The sequence below is a fragment of the Anopheles funestus genome (assembly GCF_943734845.2).
Source record: "Anopheles funestus chromosome X unlocalized genomic scaffold, idAnoFuneDA-416_04 X_unloc_168, whole genome shotgun sequence".
NCBI lineage: Eukaryota > Metazoa > Arthropoda > Insecta > Diptera > Culicidae > Anopheles > Anopheles funestus.
In genome coordinates this window covers 1,680-6,951 of record NW_026045114.1, presented here as the reverse complement: position 1 = coordinate 6,951, position 5,272 = coordinate 1,680, and the positions used below count along the sequence as shown (strand labels likewise).

General features: G+C 48.9%; 1 non-coding gene across 1 annotated transcript; it reads left to right on the top strand.

Annotated features, from left to right (window-relative positions):
• The first annotated feature begins 4,526 nt into the window (after window positions 1-4,526).
• LOC125772994 (5.8S ribosomal RNA) lies at window positions 4,527-4,684 on the top strand. Its single transcript, XR_007419811.1, has one exon. It is a non-coding gene; the product is annotated as a 5.8S ribosomal RNA (ribosomal RNA).
• Window positions 4,685-5,272: the final 588 nt, after the last annotated feature.

Here is a 5,272-nt window from a genome sequence, read left to right as displayed (position 1 = left end):
AAGCGTACATCTTGAGAGTAAATGTACAACATATTACCAAATCGGCACCGTGGGTTCTGGTGCAAGTGATGTAACCATGAAAGATGTTGAGCAGCCCAACATCGGTTTACACACGCATAAGGGGTTTATTGTTATCTGTAGGTTGCGCATACACCATACCCGGTGTAAAGTGCCGTGGTCCCCCAGGGGGCTGCATCAAAACGTTCGCCATGCGAACTACCCAATGGAACGAACTCGATGTATTGAAAGAGATGAACAATTAATAGCGAGAATAGGGGCCCGGAAGCAATTCCGCGGCCCTACGGTCGATTCAAGAGTTGAAACGTTGTACAATCGTGGATAGCACCTAGTGCTAATATGGTGAGAGATAATGTGTGAGGAAATTTAGTTTCCTAAAGTTTAGTTAGTGGTTTCCGTTGTGCCCTAACAAACTTAAAGTTGGTGGTGACCGTTACACCCCAACAAATTGGTGCCTTACCCAACACCAAAGAGCCATTCCATATGGTTCTAGAGAGAGAGAGTTGTGTGGAAATTTATTTCCCACTAAGCGAGTGTGTGTCTGTAGTGGAACGAATTCTGGTTGATCCTACCAGTAATATACGCTTGTCTCAAAGGTTAAGCCATGCATGTCTAAGTACAAACATAAATGAATGTGAAACCGCATAAGGCTCAGTATAACAGCTATAATTCACAAGATCATCCTACCACTAGTTACTTGGATAACTGTGGAAAATCCAGAGCTAATACATGCAACATGCCGGGACTGTTGCCCTCGCGGGTAGCTGAACTGGTGCACTTATTAGTTAAACCAATCGCCTCCGGGCGGCTTGAGTTGAAGTCTGGATAAGGACGCAGATCGTATGGTCGCTTGTCGACTGACGACAGATCTTTCAAATGTCTGCCCTATCAACTATTGATGGTAGTGTAGAGGACTACCATGGTTGCGACGGGTAACGGGGAATCAGGGTTCGATTCCGGAGAGGGAGCCTGAGAAATGGCTACCACATCCAAGGAAGGCAGCAGGCGCGTAAATTACCCAATCCCAGTACGGGGAGGTAGTGACGAGAAATAACAATATGGACCTCTCTAACGATGGTCCATAATTGGAATGAGTTGAGTATAAATCCTTCAACAAGGATCAAGTGGAGGGCAAGTCTGGTGCCAGCAGCCGCGGTAATTCCAGCTCCACTAGCGTATATTAAAGTTGTTGCGGTTAAAACGTTCGAAGTTGATTGCCCGTCCAGACACGTGACCGCCACGGGCGCCCGGTTACACGCCGGGGCCGTTCGTGCGCGCGCTCACGGCTGCGACTCACAATGGTGTACTTGGGCGTTACTCTGTGAACGAGTACCGTGCTACCGGTTAACTCCGGCACGGGCTCCTCATGGTGCTCAAGATACTCACATTTACCTTGAACAAATTAGAGTGCTCAAAGCAGGCTAAGACAAAGCGTCCGGCCCCCCCGTGGGGTTGGCGTTGGCCGAGAATAATCTTGCATGGAATAATGGAATATGACCTCGGTTTATACGATTTCGTTGGTTTGTCAGAAACCTAGAGGTAATGATTAACAGAAGTAGTTGGGGGCATTGGTATTACGGCGCGAGAGGTGAAATTCGTAGACCGTCGTAGGACCAACTGAAGCGAAAGCGTTTGCCATGGATGCTTTCTTTAATCAAGAACGAAAGTTAGAGGATCGAAGGCGATTAGATACCGCCCTAGTTCTAACCGTAAACGATGCCAATTAGCAATTGGGAGACGCTACCCCTATTCGGTGCTCTCAGTCGCTTCCGGGAAACCAAAATCGGGTTCCGGGGGAAGTATGGTTGCAAAGTTGAAACTTAAAGGAATTGACGGAAGGGCACCACAAGAAGTGGAGCTTGCGGCTTAATTTGACTCAACACGGGAAAATTTACCAGGTCCAAACTTATCGAGGTAAGACAGATTGATAGCTCTTTCTCAAATTTAAGGGTAGTGGTGCATGGCCGTTCTTAGTTCGTGGAATGATTTGTCTGGTTAATTCCGATAACGAACGTGACTCAAACATGCTAACTAGAACGCTGTCAGCAGTGCGCCTCCGGGCGCACCTGACGTTACAGCCGGGCGGCGCCTTCACGGGCGGTCGTCGGCTACGTTTGCCCTGCTTAGCGGGACAACTTGTGTTTAGCAAGCTGAGAATGAGCGATAACAGGTCCGTGATGCCCTTAGATGTTCTGGGCTGCACGCGTGCTACAATGTGGGTCGCAGCGTGTTCTCGCCAATAGGCGCCCCCATTCCGAGAGGAACGGGAAATCACTAAAATGCCCATCTAGTCGGGATTGGGGACTGCAACGGTCCCCATGAACCTGGAATTTCTAGTAAGCACTAGTCATTAGCTAGTGCTGATTACGTCCCTGCCCTTTGTACACACCGCCCGTCGCTACTACCGATGGATTATTTAGTGAGGTTTCTGGAGGCTTACCTTCCGCGGTTCCTTCGTGAGCTGCAGCTGGCATGGCTGAAGTTGACCGAACTTGATGATTTAGAGGAAGTAAAAGTCGTAACAAGGTTTCCGTAGGTGAACCTGCGGAAGGATCATTACTGATGATCGTCCGCGAGTGACCAACCATGAGCTGCCTTCGGTGTAGCTCGGTCGCTCGCTTGCTATGTGTCAGAATTTGTTGAAAGCCAACTCGTTCGTTGTACACTTTGATGGGTGACCATCACTGTGTCTCCGTGCCGAGCTAGATCTCCCCTAGCCGTAAGGCACTTGAACGCCCCTTCGACGACGAGTTGCATGTGTGTGGTATGTGTCAGAATCTGGTGAAGCTTTCTGCATGTGATGTGCCTTGTGTGGATCCGTGGCCATTGCATTGTGTCTGGTGTGTAGGTACCCAGACACTTAGAACGCTTGCGCGGAAAGCAAACTCGATCGTTGTACACTTTGATGGGCAACCATCACTGTGTCTCCGTGCCGTGCTAGATCTCCCCTAGCCGTAAGGCACTTTGAACGCCCCTTCGACGACGAGTTACAAGAGTGTGGTATGTGTCATAATCTGGTGAAGCTTTCTGCATGTGATGTGCCTTGTGTGGATCCGTGGCCATTGCATTGTGTCTGGTGTGTAGGTACCCAGACACTTAAGCAAACTCGATCGTTGTACACTGTGATGGGCGAGCATCACTGTGTCTCCGTGCCGTGTAAGAGCTCCCCTGGCCATCAGGCACTTGAAAGGTCCTTCGACGACGAGTTACAATAGTGGTGTGTTAGATACGTCAGGTGATGGTATCTACTGTTGTGCAATACGTATCCGGCCACGGCACGGAACGAACGGGAACTGTGGTGCAGACATACAAAGAGTTAAGCCTATTAGTCATTAACTCTAAGGACGGGGCCATGGGGCGGTACGCAAAGGATACGGATGAGCGAGTATGCAGGCCCAATACTCAATAGCTCGATCCGATCCAAGCACATGAGTTGACTGCGGCGCCAGGTTAACCAATGTGCTAGATTCTATTTGGCCAGTAGAATCTTGTGTCTTATGCGATTTGATACCAAGACACCAGAACGAAAGTTAGTTGAAGAGTTATTAAACTCTTATGAAGTATGGTTGTGCAATCACAACTTATGACTTTAACCTATAAAGTGGATATGGACTTGCAATTATAACATGGAATCTCTACACACCCCATGAGCTCGATCCAATCCACGCACACGAGTTGCCTGAGTAGCGACAGGTATACCGATGTGCAATACGTATCCGGCCACGGCACGGAACGAACGGGAACTGTGGTGCAGACATACAAAGAGTTAAGCCTACTAGTCATTAACTCTAAGGACGGGGCCATGGGGCGGTACGCAAAGGATACGGATGAGCGAGTATGCAGGCCCAATACTCAATAGCTCGATCCGATCCAAGCACATGAGTTGACTGCGGCGCCAGGTTAACCAATGTGCTAGATTCTATTTGGCCAGTAGAATCTTGTGTCTTACGCGATTTGATACCAAGACACCAGAACGAAAGTTAGTTGAAGAGTGATTAAACTCTTATGAAGAATGGTTGTGCAATCACAACTTATGACTTTAACCTATAAAGTGGATATGGACTATCAATTATAACATGGGGCACACACCATGTTCTCGATCCAATCCACGCACACGAGTTGCCTGAGTAGCGACAGGTATACCGATGTGCAATACGTATCCGGCCATAGGCACGGAACGAACAGGAACTGTGGTGCAGACATACAAGGGCCATGGGGCGGTACGCAAAGGATACGGATGAGCGAGTATGCAGGCCCAATACTCAATAGCTCGATCCGATCCAAGCACATGAGTTGACTGCGGCGCCAGGTTAACCGATGTGCTAAGAGAGTTGTTCCTGGGCCTTCAAAGTGACTTCAAAACTATCTTAGCGAATGGTGGCCATGGGCGTAGACATGAGCCACAAGTCACAAGGCCTGGGACTATTGGGTAATAAAGACAACTTAGTCAGAAAGTTAGTCTTTGGACGTACCACCGGGATTGTGTTACATTGGGAACCTTACTATAAAACCCTAGGCAGGGGATCACTCGGCTCATGGATCGATGAAGACCGCAGCTAAATGCGCGTCACAATGTGAACTGCAGGACACATGAACACCGATAAGTTGAACGCATATTGCGCGTCGGACGATTAAACCCGGCCGATGCACACATTCTTGAGTGCCTATCAATTCCTTGATATACAACAAACCAAACTTCAGGGTGGAGCGTGCCACAATAGAACACTATGGCGAGCAGCCCGTCTAGTGTCGTGGGGGAAACACGCTTCCACACTGTGCATAATGGCGTGCTCGGGACCTTTGTTGGGACCGCAGGGCGCTGAAAGTAAAGGGGTGAACCGCATAAATCGCACGCACGTAAACGCGCACACACACAAATAGAGTGAGACGTATCGTAGGATACCGCTAAGAGTACGTTGTGAAACATGGGGAAATTCAATCGAAAACCTCTTTGATGTCCAAGAATTCGTTGACCGTATCCGTCGTAATACTGGATCAACGTGCTTGGGGGAAAACGTCAAAGGGTTTTATAATAGTGGTGCATGATTAACCCATCGATGCCCGAGGGGAACATGTTGTCCAATACAATAGTGGTGCAGTTGGCTCGACATGCTCGGGGGGAGACATCGTGGGTCCAAGTCGACCAAGTCGACCGAGAGTTGTTGTTGAGAGATCGAATCAAAACGATGCCGAGCGGAACTCGTTGTCCTTATTGGAGTGATATTCGGACAACGTGCTCGGGGGGGCCATCGTT